This window comes from Euprymna scolopes, chromosome 32 (genome assembly GCF_053919585.1).
Source record: "Euprymna scolopes isolate OS-2025 chromosome 32, ASM5391958v1, whole genome shotgun sequence".
NCBI lineage: Eukaryota > Metazoa > Mollusca > Cephalopoda > Sepiida > Sepiolidae > Euprymna > Euprymna scolopes.
The window spans coordinates 69,408,214-69,420,437 of NC_136513.1; the positions used below are offsets into that span (position 1 = coordinate 69,408,214).

The 12,224-nt window shown below is 29.6% G+C and overlaps 1 pseudogene; it reads left to right on the forward strand.

Annotated features, from left to right (window-relative positions):
• The first annotated feature begins 8,457 nt into the window (after positions 1-8,457).
• On the forward strand, positions 8,458-8,574 carry LOC145256724 (5S ribosomal RNA; annotated as a pseudogene).
• The last annotated feature ends 3,650 nt before the right edge of the window (positions 8,575-12,224 follow it).

Sequence of the window (12,224 nt, forward strand, 5' to 3'; positions counted from 1 at the left end):
TTTGCAATATAGACAACAAAAAAGAAAACATTTAAAAAAACAAGCAAAACAAAACAAATATATAATAAGCAAATGTTGTCATAGGCAAGATAAATTACTGTTCTATCCGCCTGGATAAGTTTTGTTTTTTGTGGTTTAACTTATTTTCGAGCGTTTATTTACTTCGAAACAAGTAGTGTCAAGTGTTTATTTAGAACAAAAAAAAATGACCGACATAAGACGGTCATCTGGAAGGAAAGTTTCAATAATCGTTTAAAAATCAAAAATTAAACGAAATACTGTTAAAACTCACCGAATGTCACTGGGAAATTTATTGAGTAGGTTTCTACCGGTATTTTGTTCATTGTTCGAGTTTTGAGCAATTATCAAGAGTCAAAGTGCGGGGATTATAACAGCCATGATTAGTTTCCGTTCTAACTGAACAGAGTTAATATACGCATTAATTTGAACCAAAGAAACGCTTTAAATTAATGTTAAACCACGAAAACAAAACTCATCCAGGTAGGTAGAAGAGCAACTTATTTTACTTTTGACATATTTTTTGACACTTTTTTGTTTTGTTGCCCTTTTTTGATTAGGTTAGCTAAGCAAATGCAACAGAACGAGTGTAAAATCTTATAAATAAATCGGTTTTACGAACGCTTCTCCATCGTCATTGTTCGAGAAAACATATTGAGCCTACTCTCGGCTTGCCAAGCCAGCAGAACATTCGATGAAACTTTCTGATGTTCTGAAAATACGTATGGTGGTTTAAAACCGAACTCATATTTTGTAAAATATTGAATTATGTATTCATTGAATGAAATATCCCCATTTAAATATAAAACATGAATAAATTAGCCGATTAAATTTAAAAGTATTGAAACAATAAACGAATTTACTAAAATATTTGGGGGGGGGGTCTACCAGACGAAATATTTAACAACATTTATCCTTTTTATTTTTAAAATATATCAGCGTTGCCAAGAATTGAATGAATCAGGAAAGAGTGTAAACAAAGCGATATTAATTGAAACACATGTCAGTAAATTCATAGTCTTTAATACCCGTTGGCATTAATTTTCAGTTTTATCTTTTAATGCATCTAATTTTAAAATCATAAAGTACAGCTTCTCATTTCCTTTTTTTATGAATAGCCATCGATAATGTTGCCCCCCCCCCCTTTGATTAAAATGAAATATAATTATCCAAGTATTCGGGATATTGTAGTTTCAACTTAAGAGAACATCATGAACAAACAAACAAACAAACAAACAACAACAAAAAAAGTTCAACAATTTGAGGTTTGAGAACTCTACCAAACTCGTCCACCAATTTAGGGTCTAAACACTTGAAATGTTAGATATAGTTTACTTGGACGTGGATCTAACTTCATAATTTGATTTGAGCCCAAAACAATAAATGTTAAGAGGCCCTAATTGAGGTTAAAGTTTTTTAAAATTTGACCTCTGCGGTTTCTACCAAATTACTCAAGTCAGTTTTTGATCTAAACATTTAAAATTTTACATAAAGTGTATTCAGATAGGGGAAGCTTTTTAATCGTTTTTTTTTTGTGAAAATTTTGCTTCCAACGTGTTAAAGTTAAAATTTTTTTTACCTTTGCGGCCTCTAGCAAACTATTAAGCCAATTTTGGGTCTAAACATTTAAAATTTTACATAAAGGGTATTCAGACATTCAGCAAGCCATTGTATCAGTTTTGGGGCGAAAATGTGACTGCCAAGTGGTCAAAATTTACAGAGTTAACCTTTGTAGACTCTACCAAACTTGTCCGCCAATTTTGGGTCTGAACACTAGAAATTTTTGATGTTGGATACTTAGACATGGATTAATATTTTAATTTGATTTGACCCCAAAACAATAAATGTTAAGAGGTCAAAATTAGGGTCAAAGTTAAAAAATATTTGAGGTCTGCGGTCTCTACCAACTTTTCTCTATGGTAGTTAAAGAAGCCTTTTATATAGAAAGGCATTATTCACACTGTTTAATATATATATATATATATATATATATATATATATATATATATATATATATATATATATATATATATATATATATATATACATGCCCATAAAGTTATGAACAGTACCTAGGGCTGGAGCAAAGCCGGGCTGAACTGCTAGTATTTTCATAACTTAATAATCAGATAAAAATATAAATTATATAAGAAGAAAAGTCGTCTAATATATTACCGACTTTTTCTTCTCTTTTTTTTCTTTTTCTGGAGGCTCGAATCCTGCATTTTATTGTTTCCCTTTGTAGTATGTTTTGTTTATATACAATCCCACCAACTAAATAAATCGCTTTCAAAAAAGTAGCTTAAGACACACACACACATACACACACACACACACACACACACACACACACACATAACCACACACACACACACACACACACATAACCACACACACACACACACACACACACACACATAACCACACACACACACACACACACACACACACACACACACACACACACACACACACACACACACACACACATTACAAAGCAAATAACTTTTCTGACAATACATTGTAGTCATCATTGAATTGTAGAGAACCTACTATTGATTTTGTAAAATTATAAATGGTTTGAATTTAAAATTATAAATGGTATGAATTTAAAATTATATAATGGCTTGAATTTTAAATTATATAATGGCTTGAATTTAAAATTATAAATGGCTTGAATTTAAAATTATATAATGGCTTGAATTTAAAATTATATAATGGCTTGAATTTAAAATTATAAATAGATTGAATTTAAAATTATATAATAGCTTGAATTTAAAATTATATAATGGCTTGAATTTAAAATTATATAATGGCTTGAATTTAAAATTATAAATAGCTTGAATTTAAAATTATATAATGGCTTGAATTTAAAATTATATAATGGCTTGAATTTAAAATTATATAATGGCTTGAATTTAAAATTATATAATGGCTTGAATTTAAAATTATATAATAGCTTGAATTTAAAATTATATAATGGCTTGAGTTTAAAATTATATAATGGCTTGAATTTAAAATTATATAATGGCTTGAATTTAAAATTATAAATAGCTTGAATTTAAAATTATATAATAGCTTGAATTTAAAATTATATAATGGCTTGAATTTAAAATTATAAATAGCTTGAATTTAAAATTATATAATAGCTTGAATTTAAAATTATATAATGGCTTTAATTTAAAATTATATAATGGCTTTAATTTAAAATTATAAATAGCTTGAATTTAAAATTATATAATAGCTTGAATTTAAAATTATATAATGGCTTGAATTTAAAATTATATAATGGCTTGAATTTAAAATTATATAATGGCTTGAATTTAAAATTATAAATAGTTTGAATTTAAAATTATATAATGGCTTGAATTTAAAATTATATAATAGCTTGAATTTAAAATTATAAATGGCTTGAATTTAAAATTATGTAATGACTTGAATTTAAAATTATATAATGGCTTGAATTTAAAATTATATAATGGCTTGAATTTAAAATTATATAATGGCTTGAATTTAAAATTATAAATAGCTTGAATTTAAAATTATATAATGGCTTGAATTTAAAATTATATAATGGCTTGAATTTAAAATTATAAATAGCTTGAATTTAAAATGATATAATGGCTTGAATATAAAATTATATAATGGCTTGAATTTAAAGTTATAAATAGCTTGAATTTAAAATTATATAATAGCTTGAATTTAAAATTATAAATGGCTTGAATTTAAAATTATAAATGGCTTGAATTTAAAATTATATAATGGCTTGAATTTAAAATTATATAATGGCTTGAATTTAAAATTATATAATGGCTTGAATTTAAAATTATAAATAGCTTGAATTTAAAATTATATAATGGCTGGAATTTAAAATTATATAATGGCTTGAATTTAAAATTATAAATAGCTTGAATTTAAAATTATATAATGGCTTGAATATAAAATTATAAATGGCTTGAATTTAAAGTTATAAATAGCTTGAATTTAAAATTATATAATAGCTTGAATTTAAAATTATATAATGGCTTGAATTTAAAATTATATAATGGCTTGAATTTAAAATTATATAATGGCTTGAATTAAAGTTTAAAATTCAAAAGTCCTATATCATGGTCCAATTGTGCTCTAAACAGAAGCAATCATTTCAAACGTGCCTCTGTCTTATCAAAGACCCTACTGTTGGTTATATACGCCAGGGCCTTTCTGTTTGTGCAATGATAAAACTTCTCAAATACACTTGTGATGTTAGACTGTGTAAGAATGTTTACTTTAATCAAAATCTCACTGGTCTTTCTTTAATCGGATTTTTCAATTTTCGGTACTTATCGGAGGCATTCCGATACAAAAACTTTGTTTTGTGTGAAATAAAAAAAATCAACCCACTGCTTACGAAGTCCATAGGTAAGGAACTCACACACAGGCACACACATACGCTTACCATATATATATATATATATATATATATATATATATATATATATATATATATATATATATATATATATATATATATATATATATATATATATGTCCTTGATAGCCCTGGCGAAGCATCAAGTATTAAGCTATCGACAAGATTTGAATTACACTACTAACTCGTGTAGTGAGTTCAATCTCAACTGCGGCCGCACTAGATGGAAGATGGATGGATATATGTAAAATATATGTAAAATCAGTGCGAGAGAACACTAGCAGAGTGCTCGATTATTAAAAGAAATGCAAAAATAAGAGCGTAATGTCTATTTATAAATGTATTATATTACTTTAAAAATCTCGTTAAACTAACTTTTACCCAGACCTAAAATGGGAAGCTTACACTCAATATCTTGCTGAGTTCATTGGAAGAATGGTTGGTTTTTATACAACCCTCAACCTATGTAAGAGTTTGATACGTCCCAAGATGTAATACTGCTATCACATACGAAGAGGTACTGCCCAGAGCACTGAAATATAGCAAGGGATGATCATTTCCGTTCCTAAAAGCTCATTTATTTCATTTTTTTTTTAAATTTTATTTATTTACTTGAGAGTGACCACTTATCAAGGCCCGACCACCAATCGAGGATAATGGTTAATGAATGTTAGTTTGTAGTTTAGTTATCGTTAATGGTGTAAATTGAGTAGAATTTTATTATTTATGGGGATGGCTCAACAAGAACTTGTTTATATTGGATTTGAAGGCTACCATGTTGTATTAAATCAGGAAGCAGGCCAGCGGAACAGTGTTCCATGGGTGGGCAGTTATTACAGAAGTGACATTATTAGTCTCTCTCTACTCCATCGTTATTTCCATGGAAGATGATCGACTGATTTTGTAAGACACTCGCAGTCAGAACTCATCTTCCTATTACAACTAAATAAACTTCTTCTGTATGCTTGGAGTCAGTCGAAATTTTTTACGAATAGAATTTCTTCGCAAGAGCCACCGCCTGTGGGCCACATTATCACAGAACTGGTTCCCCGCAGGTTACAACTTGGTCACCTTCAAATCCAATTTTAACACATTCCTCCCGCAAGTTTTCTAGCTTCATCCTTAGAACCATTAATCATTATCCTCGAATTGCTTTTGGCCTTGATAAATAGTGACCTTTTTTTAAAACAAAAACTAAATAAAGTACACTTTTATTTATTTTCCGATTATTATGTAGTATAACAGAGATACTGAGCGTTTTTTTTTTAATGTCAGTGGAAATATTTCGGAATGTCGTCTACTTTATATTGTTCCGATCAACATCTGATGTCTTTTTGGTTTTAGCCATTGTGTAAAACGATATCCGAGCTGTAGTTGATCCCATCTGTTCCTGTCTTTGCAAATGCTTATGCCATGTAAATAAGATTATGCTATGGAAATTCAACAAATCCACACACACACACACACACACACACACACACACACACACACACACACACACACACACACACACACACACACACACACACACACACACACAAGCTAAAAAAAATCCACAAAAATATACACACAATAAGAAAACGTAAAAAGCTGCAAAAAAGTAAATAAATAAAAATAAAACACATTAACAAACAAACAAACAAACAAACAAACAAAAAACAAAAGATAAATGATAAAAAAAATGATGGAACAAAAACTGACAAGAAAACGAAATAAATAAATAAATAAAAGCAAAAATTCACAGAAACCCCAGAAGCATCAATCAACTAAAAAAAAAATCCGTACATATAAAAATGTATTCTCTGGATTTGTACGCTTTTTTTCAACACCTGCCAACACGATTACTATATTGGTAGACTAGTTTTAACGAATTCTTGCATGTCTAAGTAATCTTCCACAGTATCATATACGATGGGGTGTGAGGCGATACTCATGTAAGTATAAAACCACATAATTATGTTGGTCATGTTAATGTTGATGTCTTTCTTGTGTGAAGGTGTTAGATGTCAACTCTCTGGAACTTTTGTTGCCTTCTGCATTTCTCTTTGTGGAAATTTGATTATTTCTGTAACTTTCCCCATCTGAGGTTTTTTCTTGATATGAGTTGTCATCGTTCGTTTGATAAGCAAGAATACTCAAAAAGAAGTGCCATTCAATTGTAAATATTGTTTTTATTTTAACTTCTATACTCATGCATTTGTCGTGTGTAAACTTTTCGTCGTTTATTTAAAATTTTAGTATCTATAGCGTTTTCCAATTTTTGAATCAATGTTATTTCTCGAAAATTTGATTTTTAAATATTTTTGCCTTTTTGTTTTCGAGATAATTGCAGTTTGAAATGCCAAGTTAAATAATAAACTTTCGACATCTTATTTTTTATTTATATTTTTTTATTTTTGATCTATACAAACCAGGTATTGAATACACACACATACACACAGACACACACATATATAATTATTTATTCACATAAAGTGTTATAAGGAGATATTAAATATTTTATGTATCAATTTTCAGTATTTATTTCAAAAGTGCTCAATAGGAGAGTAAAGCTAGGTAGTAAGCCATGAAAATATATGACAATATTGCTATCTATCTATCTATCTATCTATCTATCTATCTATCTATCTATATCTATCTATCTATCTATCTATCTATCTATCTATCTCTCTCTCTCTCTCTCTCTCTCTCTCTCTCTATATATATATATATATATATATATATATATATATATATATATATATATATATATATAAGTAGCACATAATTCTTGTAAACGGGTAGCACAGAAGCAGTTTTCCAGCAGTCAGGAAAGCAAAATTCGTTACGGCATTTGTTGAAAAGCTTGGAGAGAACTGGAGCAACATCAGCAGAGCATTTTTTAAACAGTACAGCCGGGATGAGATCAGGTCCACATGCTTTTGAAGATTCCAGGTTTTTTATGATACCATGTACTTGAAAAGGGTTGGTTTTCAAATCATTTAGTGCGGTTTCTGTCCGCAAAGGAAAATCAGGGATGGAATGGTTTGTTGGGTCACAAGTAGAGTTTGAGTCAAACTGACTTGCAAGCATGTAAGCTTTCTCGATTGCCGTGCATACAATCTCATGATTCTTGGATAGTGGGAGAATTGTTGATTGCCCATTATTTAGTAGATTTTCCAGAAATCACGAGTTCCTAATTTCTGCGCTTCAATGATTTTCTGGTGGTTTCGGTATATTCTCTCTTAGCTGTCGTCATTTCTTTCTTACAGTTACTTCTAGCTTCTATCAACTCCCTCTCTCGCCCCCTCTCTCTCTCTCTCCCTCTCTCTGTCTCTGTATATATATAGAGAGATAGGAGAAAGAAAAGGCGAACAAGAGAACACATTCTCTTTCCAAAGACACACGTTGTTATTCTGTTAACATTTTCTACTTTCATTTCTCATTTCTTTCATAGTAATTGCTAATCTGGAATCATCTATTTAGTTTGCATAAGGGTCACATCCTGAGAACGCCTCCGATATTTAGATCAGCCTATTGTGATGTGAGGTTATCCAATGTTTTGCAGTAAAAGTAATACCCATTTATGAAGCAGTACTATTTTTGTGTTACAATTGTTTAGAATTACTGACAGAAAGATACAATGTATAAATAACCCAATCTATAATAAAGACTAGTGTGTACTTAGACATATATAAATAAATATAAATCCATCCTGTTAGGCAAGTGTTAATTAGTAAAACAGGTACTTTTTCTAACCCCGAACAAAGCTATTCAATTGCTGAGAAGCTAGCAAATAAATAAAAAATCAGATACATATTCCAAACTTATCATAAATGAATTCAGAAAAAAATATCTCAATTAAAAGTCAACAGTAGGTACTTTCCTTTATATCATCAGAAATGATAAAATAATTTATATATAAAAAATAAATGTTATAAAATAACACACTAGAAGCATACCTTTTCCGTTATTTTTTACTGAGGGTATACTGTAGCATATATATTTGTAGTTTATATATATTTTTAAATAAATATATGCACGGCATAATGTACGACATAATCACGTTGACACACCAGTTTCCGTCAGATCACCGAAGTTAAGCAACGTTGAGCCTGGCTAGTACCAGATGGGTGACCATTTGGGAATTCTAGGCGATGTATGTGCTTTCCGCTTATCTCGGCATTGTTTCCAGCCCTCCCAAACCTCCACTTGCCACTGGTATACAACAATGTCGGCTAAAGAGAGGTGTAATTGCTGATTGCGCAACTCTTGCCACAAAAATTTCACACGCAGACACCCATACTGTGGGTATCCATAGTCTGTCAAGACTGAAGGAAGTCTCTATATTTTAATAAATATATTTTATTTATTTAAAAAAAAAATCCTGCACTTGTCTGATCTTTTAAATCGATAAAAATTTGAATTTTGAATTCACACACACACACACACACACACACACACACACATTTATTTATTATGTAAATTAAAACTTTCAATATATAATAATTCACACCTAATCGCTTATAGACAATAAACTCATGAACAGGCGATATAAGTTAAGATTCGTATTAGAAATCAATATTTTTACTATTTCTTTCGGTTTTTTGATGAGTAATTTTACTTTTATATTTGTTCTCTTAATTTTTATTTTTTCATATGTTTGCAAGTTAAGTATTAGTTATTAAGTTTTTATTATGATTCTTTAGTATATATATATATATATATATATATATATATAAACTCGTATTCCTTATTATTATTATATCGCATTTCGTATGTCTGTCTGTTTATTTGTTTGTTTGTTCACAATTTGATTAATATATACAAAAGGTCCGTTACGTTACTCATTCATATATTTCTATGTATAGTATGCTTCGTGCAAAATATACAATTAAGAGGTCACCTCAGTTGCATATTACATTAAGGAAAATTGATTTTACTAAATAGCATTATGTTAGTTAATGTTTCTAGCGAGAGAATTGCTTGAAGTGTTCTATTTAAAATCGTTATTTAATAAACTTTAAACAACAATTATATTGATAACATATTTAATTGAATTTATTTGGAATTATTATTTCCGACATCGATTTTTTAAAAAACGGGCTAGAGTTATTTCCCCCTGGAAACATCGAAGCATAAAAATAAGTTAAAACAAACTCTTCACCAAATAAAATAATTTGGCAATCTCAATAAGTTTCTAGCGTGAAAAAACAATAAAACACTTACGAATAAACTGAAAAGATTTAATTCGTTTGTTTTTATTATTCTTGAAACGGTTATACAGATTTTTTCCTTTCCGCCGATTGATACTGAAGCCACACTTAGAAACATCCCCCCACACCAAGGAAAAGCAAATCGGAAATTTCCTTTATTTACGGGGAAAAAAATGACCGGTTAAAAAGTGGCTTTACAAAAAAAACAAAAAAAAAAAAAACAAAAAACAAAAACAAAAAAAACAAACAAAAAACAAACAAAAAAACAAACGACAGCCATGCGTGTATTATTTTTTAAAATGTTTTTATCTTATTATTTTTGAAATTATTGTGGGGAATCGACGTTGTCCATGGTGAAAATGATTAATACCCTTAGTGTATAGCAGGTGTGTTCCAAACGAAACTTCATGTCGATTCAGGCTACGCTAGGTACCCATGCTAGTATATATATATATATATATATATATATATATATATATATATATATATATATATATATATATATATAAAATAATAGACATATTTTGTAATTAACTGAGACTATATATGTACACACATGCATAAATCTACATACACACACGTATACAAAACATACAGTTTTTAAATCTTTGTTAAGATTTATATCATGCTTAAATTGTCATACTAAATAGTTTGAAATTGGTTGACAGAATCTTTATTTTATTGCTTGATACTTTATTTATTCCATTTTTATTAGACTACATGTACATAAACGTATGTACATACATACACAAATACCTACACACAATACGTATGATATGAATAATACAATTTGTCTTAATGCTAAATATGAATTCATATATGATACAAAATAAAAGCTAGTATATGTGCTAAATAATGAAGAGAGAATATACTTCAAGTATGTTATTAATCGTAGGTTTATGTCTCAAAATAAAGATAGCTTCTGCAATTCGTAAATTCCTAATGTCTCTGACACATGCAAGAATACAGACTTGGATATTCTGTATATTATTACATGAGATGGTGTGTTTTGTTCACTAGTGCAATGATTTTATAGTACTTTCTATATGAAAGCTACTGCACTTAACACATTTTAGTATATTTGTATACTATAAGGACGCGGTAATACGGTTCTGTATTGAAAATAGTGCACTTGATTATGAAGCATGATTATAAAGTATGGCTTTGGTTTATATGCCTTTTAGGAAGATGTTTTTGCAAGGTAGTGTCGGTGTATTTGAGTTGAATATCTAAATATGTATTGCTTGACGAAAGGTAGTTTCAGGAAGAAGGTATTGATTAGAGTGATGTATTCGTCTTTTGGTGTTGCAGATGCGGGTTATGGTGTAAGCGGCACAACCACTAGTTAATACTGTTTGGTAGAAGTCTTTGGTGTCTGTTGTTGTTGTTGTTGTTGTTGTTATAATAATAATAATAATAATAATAATAATAATAATAATAATAATACAAAACTATCTAAGTAATTAGCTTATAGCAAGGCAATCATTATTTAATTAGTTAGCATACTAGTAATACTAATATATGAAGAATTATTTATTAATAATATTAAAATATTACAAAGGTAAAATAAGGCTTAAAATTTTAGAAGTTATCTACATACAAATTGAACATATTACTGCAATTCTGAATTTAAGAGATGAGATGTGAATGCTTGTGTTATGTTGATTAATCGGACTATTATTCACATCTTGTTATTAGCACGACGTTTCGGCCGCTGCAACCTGCCACCTTCTTCGGGTGTTGAGAACATGCTTCTCTTCCTACTAAGGAAAAAGAGTGTTGGTTCTGCATTACAAGAATTCGAACCGTTTGTTTGAGGGTGGGTCCGTAGATCATAAAGAAAGTTTAATAATCGGTGGTTACTAAGATATTTGTTTAAGGTTTTTCAATGGCTCAATTTTTCGGAATATCTACACTAATTGTTAATATTAGTGAAAAAAATGTTTTACGAAACAGAGGATCGATACTCATGCGCATTTTTGTTTTTTTAAAAGCAACACGATGCAATGGGAACAACTCTGAGGAAAAGTTTTTTGTTATTGTGAAGTTACCCCCCTTTGGATGGGCATATTTTATGTTTTCTTTTTCTGTGATTTTGCAATTAGAGGCGTTCAAATGCAGCTTAGATCTATGCTGGGGTGACTAATGATGTTATTATTATCTATCGCTGCATCTTTAAGTTTTCTGATTCGCAATCTTCTGTATCCAGTATTTTGACATAATTTTGACATCATCCAACATTATGATCTATGGAGCCACCCTCAAACAAACAGTTCGAATTCGAAGAAGGTCGCAGGTTGCAGCGACCGACACGTCGTACTAATAACACCCAAGATGAGAATAATAATCCGATCAATCAACGTAACATAAACATATTACTACTTCAAATACTTTAGATGTCACGTTTCTGGTGGGAAAAATGTATATGTCACGTTTCTGGTGGGAAAAAATATATATGACACGTTTCTGGTGGGAAAAATGTAGATGTCACGTTTCTGGTGGGAAAAATGTAGATGTCACGTTTCTAGTGGGAAAAATGTAGATGTCACGTTTCTGGTGGGAAAAATGTAGATGTCACGTTTCTGGTGGGAAAACTGTAG